A 6,187-nucleotide genomic window follows, 5' to 3' on the forward strand; every position below is an offset into this window, starting at 1 on the left:
TCCCCACTGGACCCTCATCATTTCCTTCACCTGCTCCCCCCACCGACCAAACTGTGCAGCTCTGCAACTTCATCCTGGCCCATCCTCACCCTTCTGCCCCCAACCCTCACCTCCTTGTACCCCCAATATGTTTTTCCCAATTAAAAAAATATTTTTAAAAAACCTAGTAAATGTTGGCATTTTCTAAAACAACTGTTTAAAATGAATATGTAACACTTAATATTAAAATATTGGCATTTGATTTCTTCTAGCAAAGACAGACTAGAATCTTTAATAATTTTCCTAGTGTTTTTTTTCTGACATTATTTTTTTTAATATAAATGGCCCAAGTCCTTACCTTTTGTTATTATAGTCTTTTCCCTAATTTCTACAGGCAAATATTTAAGGGGCAGTTTGACTTTATTTTTATGGCTATTCTGGTTGCTAAGTGCTATCAAGTCTCCTATGAATCATAGCAGTCCGATGAATACCTGTCTGAATCTTTTCCTGTCTGTGCCATCATCCTCACCACCACCATTTCAGTTACTGTGTCAATCTATCTTGTTGAGGGGCTTCTTCTCTTTCTCTGACCTTCCACCTTTCCCAGCATGATGTCTTATTCAAAGACCAGCCCCCTCTAACAACATGCCCAAAGTATGTGAGATGAAGTTCCACCATCTTTTCCTTTAAGGAACATGCTGGTGACTCTTCCTCCAAGACAGACTTGCTTGTTCTTTTGGCAGTCAATGGCATATTAGGTATTCTTCTCCAACATCACAGTTCAGAGGCATCCATTCTTTTCTTGTCATCCTAACTTACTGCCCAGTTTTCAGATGTAAGGGAAGCAATTGAAAATACCACAATGAGGATCACGTAAAACTTACTCATTAAACTGTGTTACTTATCATTGCTCTTCAGCCCTTTGGAGAGGTTCCTGACAGGACAATTTTTTCCCCAATGTGACAAATCTTTTGATTTCTTGACTTCTGTTATTACTATGGGTGTTGATTGTGGATCTAAGTGAAATAAAATCAGTAACAACTTTACATTTTCCCCATCTATCATGATGCTGCCAACTGGTGCAGTGGTGAAGATTTTTATTTTCTTGTTTAAGCCATTTTGAAGGCTGTAGTCTTTGATCTTCTTCAGTAAATACGTCAAGTCTTCTTCACTTTCTGCAAGCAAGAGTGTGTCATTTGAGGGGAGCTCTGGTGGCCTAGTGGCAAGAAACTGCACTTCAATCCCAGAGGAACACGGTTCGAATCCACCAGACGCTCTGCCGGAGAAGGAGGCGCAATATCCTCCTGTACCAGTCAGATCTGATTTGACGGTACACGTACACAAAATTTAAAAAAAAAAAAAAAAAGAGTGTGTCATTTGCATAAAGCTGGTTTATTGATATGTCTTCCTCCAAACCAGATGCCACAGTCTTCTCCATATGATCCAGAAAAATTTGCTTAGCATACAGATTGAATATGTGTGGATTATGTACACAACCATTAAGCATTCCTTTGTTCTGTTTCAAAAACATCTTCTTCATCTTTGTATAGGTTTCCCTATAATATAATAAAATGGTCTTGGGCTTCCATTTTTCTCAATGTTAGCCATAATTTGTTATGATTCACATAATCAAATGCTTGTGCAGTCAATAAAACATAAGTAAGTATTTTTCTGGTATTCTTTTTTTTAAGCCCAAATTTCATATAATATCTGCCATGATAAGCCTTATACCAAGGCCTCTCCTGAATCCAGCTTGAATTTCGAGAAGTTACCTGTTGATGTATTGTTCCATCCATTTTTTTATTATCTATACTTGCATGACTTGCACAGTCAACACTCTCGGCACCAGTAGCCAGGAAATTAGAAGACGTATTGCCATGGGAAAGTCTGCTGTTAGGGGCCTCTCCAAAGTACTGAAGAGCGATGGTGTCTCTTTGGAGACTAAGGTGTGTCTGATACAGGCCATGGTCTTTGCTATCACTTGTTATGCACCAGAGAGTTGGACAATGACTAAGGAGGATAGAAGGAGAATTGATGCCTTTGAGCTGTGGTGCTGGAGAAGAGTATTGAGAGTACTATAGACTGCTAGGAAAACAAACAGATTCATCCTGGAAAGGGTCAAACCAGGCTGCTCCTTGGAGGCAAGGATTCTAAGGCTCTGTCTAACATACTTTGGACATGTTGCAAGGAGGGACATGCTTGGTAGGATGGAGGGACAGTGCAGAAGGGCAAGGCCCCCTATGAGGTGGATTGATTCAGTGACTGGGGTAATCAGGATGGGTGTATTGGAGACGGTGCGATTGGCACAGTACAGGGCAAAGTTTAGGGATGTTGTACATAGGGTAGCTATGAGTTTCAAGCACATAACAACAACAATACTTGCATGTTATATTAATGATATTTATTGATAATTTCTACATACTGTTGGATCACCCGTTTTTGGTAGAACATAAATTTTTTTATCTCTTCCAATCAACTGACCAGATAACTGTTTTCCAAATTTCTTGATACAGACTAATCCAGGGCTGCATTTATTTGTTTAAATATGTCAATTGGCATTCCATCACCTCTTGGAGCTTCCCCCCCAATACTTTCAGTACAGCTTGAACTTTTTCCTTAATTCATTATTACTTATTTTTATCATATGCCATTTCCTAAAATGGTTCAATGTCAGCCAACTCTTTTTGGTGCTATGACTGTGTATTCTTTCCATCTCCTTTTGATGTCCTACATTATTCATTATTCAAGGTTTTGCCCATAGAATCCTTCAGTATTACAATGCTGAATCCTTCAATATTGAACAACTTGTATTTGTTCTTCAGTTCTTTCACCTGGAGAAACTAAAGGAAAAAATGCTAAGGTTAAAGAGATGAGCAGATGATTTCAAAGGGCAACTTGGGAAGATAAAGCAAAATAATATAGTGAAATATGCAAAGAGCTGGAATAGGAAAATCAAAAGGGATGAACTCACTCAGCATTTCTTAAGCTGTAGGAACTGAAGAATAAATTCAAGCCTCGAGTAGCAATACTTTAAGAATGCTATGGGCTGAATGTTGAAAGACCCAAAAAACATCAAAAGAAAGTTGAATGAATACACAGAGTACACAATACCAAAAAGAACTGGCTGACACTGAAGAATCTCTTGAAATAACATATGATCAAAAGGTAATGATGATGAAGGAGGAAGTTCAAGCTGCTCTGAAGAAATTGGCAAAAAAAGCGAGGCCCCAGGAATTGACAGCATACCAGTTGACAAATCTAAACAGATGATGCCCTGGACACACTCACCAGGTTGTGGCAAGAAGTCTGGAGGGCGTACAACCAGGAGAAGATAAAGTAGATGAATGGGATCTTCTAAGAATCAAATCCCTATGCACATCAAAAATTTCTTCAACAGGGTAGAAAGGGAAGCCACCGACTGGGAAAAAGTATTTGGTAATAACATATCAGATAAGGGACTTATATCCAGAATTTATAAAATACTTGAGCACCACAACAAGATAAAGGTAAATAATCCAATCAAAAAATGGGCACAGTATATGAACAGGCACTTCACTGAAGAAGACACTCAGATGGCTAACAAGCACATGAAGAAATGTTCAAAACCCCTAGCTCTAAGAGAGATGCAAATTAAAACAACTATGAGATACCATCTCATCCCAGTAAAAATAGCAAAATTTAGCAGAACAGCAAGCAACAAATGCTGGCGAGGTTGTGGAGAAATTGGAATCCTTATTCACTGTTGGTGGGAGTGTAAAATGGTGCAACCACTGTGGAAGGCGGTATAGCACTTTCTCAAAAAGTTGCAAATAGAGATACCATTTAACTCAGCAATTCCACTACTGGGAATATACCCCAAAGAGACCATAACTAACATCGAAGCAGATATATGCACACCCATGTTTATTGCGGCTTTGTTCACAATAGCAAGGAGTTGGAAACAACCTAAATGCCCACCAAAAAAAGAATAAATAGAGAATCTGTGGTATGGTCACACAATGGAATACTATGCTGCATTGAAAAACAAGGAATTCGTTCAATATTATTCAAAATGGGTGACTATGGAGGACATTATGCTGAGTGAAGTATCCCAGTCACAAAAGGACAAATATTGCATAGTGCCACTTTTGTAAAAGAGGACTGACTTTGGGGTTGGGGAGAGACTGAGAAAGATGGGATCAATAATGTATACTGCACTGAAACAGATGAGGGAGAAAACTGTTTAAAAGGGATATGTGATTAGGTATTTTTGTCATGACAAGAGTCTAGAGCGATGGCTACATGGTGGAGTGGACCTGGGAGATGGTTTGTAAAACAATGAAAGAATTTTTCTTTTACTTTTCCAAGAGGGTAGTGTTCTCAGGGGGAGGGTTGGGAGGGGATAAATGTGCAACAATGACTGAATGGAAATCCAAAGCCCCTGTAAATTTTTACTGAAATTAAAAATAAATTTAAATTTAAAAAAAATTAAAGTTAGAGTAAGGAAGGCAATGGATTTATGACTGCTCATGCTAATAACACTATTATCATGGTATGGAGGAGGAATAGTGGGACTGTATGCATATTTACAATATTCTTCTTACCAAAACCATTATGGAAAATAGGAACTGCATTGGAACATGTATCTCTGGGTTGGAAATGATCATATTGTTAATATTTCTAGCCTTAAACATAAAATATTATATTGTTCAAAATTATTTGTTATATATGTGTTTAAATTTTCCCCTCTTTTAATAACTGGGATCTAGAGGGAAGAGAATAGACCAGAGAATGGCCAAAATTATTGGGGCAGCTATTGCTGCCAGTTTAGGGCCTGTGTCAGGAAAAGGAAGTCTTACTCATATACAGTGCCACCCAAGGGAAATAAAGGAGGTCAGAATTGCCTCCACTGTGGAAAGCTGGGCCACTTCAGTAGACAGTGTCACAGACAAGAGCCACGGATAGGCAAGGGAGTAGAGAGGAAGCTCCCGCTCACTTGCTTTAAGTGTGGCTCTGAAGGACACTTGGCCAAGGTGACCCACATCAGGTGCTCATGGCTGACAGGACTGACAGGCCCCAGCTCCCAGATGGAAATAAAGGAGGACACTTCAATGATCCTCCCAGAAGAGCTATGGGTGAGCATTAACATTACTGGTAAGTATATTCATTTTCTTCTGGACACAAGAGCCTACTATTTGGTCCTAAACGCCTTCTGAGGTCCCGACCCTTCTCAGTATTTCTTAGTAGTTGGAATTGATGGAAAACCTCATAAGCAGTTCCTTACTTCACCTCTGCCTTTCATGTGGACTTCCAAGCTGTAAAACAACCCAGTGGTAGATGGAATTTGGTCCAGGACTTAAGAACAATAAATGACATAGTTGAGCCTCTACATCTTGTGGTTCCTAACCTTTATACTATTGTAGACAAAATGCTAGTCAATAAGCCTTTTATTTTAAGAACTACCTTCCCTCTGTAACTTGATTTTTGCCACTTTTAGAACCTCTACTTAGAATATGATTGCTTTTAATTTTTGACTCATGTACTTTTAACTTGTTAGTGAAATTTGTGTCTTCTAGGCTGCAACAGTTCCATGATACATCTTCAAGGATATGAACATGTACGGCTAAGCACAATTGATAACAGTGCATCTAAATTCCATAATCAATCTCCATAATAGTCTACATGTTTCCTATTGCCAAAGGGGCCCTTTAGAGCAGAGAGAGAAGATCTTCACCCTGAAACCTACAGCGTCCCTTTTCAGCAGAAAGTAGCTAAGAGAATACGCCATCCCCTTTTCCTTATGAACAGGGTGAAGTCTCTCTCAGGGAGGAGTAATAGGGAATGACAAAGGAGATTAATCAGAACTGCCTTTGGCAAGCACTGTGGCAATTGGACAATCAAAACAGGCTTTCAAGGGGGGGAAAAAAAGAGGAACGAACTGGGGGGGGTAGAGAAAATAGTGCAACTATGAATGAATGGAAATCCAAAATCTCTGTAAATGTTCATTAAAATAATAAAATTTAATAAAAAATTTAAAAAAATATATAGAAAAAGAAGTCTGGAGGGCAACCACCTGACCATTTATTCCCACTCCAAAAAAAGATGACCCAACAGAGTGTGGAAACTATCAAACAATACGATTAACATCACATGAAAGCAAGATTCTGCTGAAAATGATTAAAAGAAACACTGGAATAGCATATCAACAGAGAACTGCCAGATGTGCAGG

Source organism: Elephantulus edwardii, unplaced genomic scaffold (genome assembly GCF_000299155.1).
Source record: "Elephantulus edwardii isolate Elephantulus edwardi_28Jun2011 unplaced genomic scaffold, EleEdw1.0 scaffold00170, whole genome shotgun sequence".
Taxonomy (NCBI): Eukaryota; Metazoa; Chordata; class Mammalia; order Macroscelidea; family Macroscelididae; genus Elephantulus; species Elephantulus edwardii.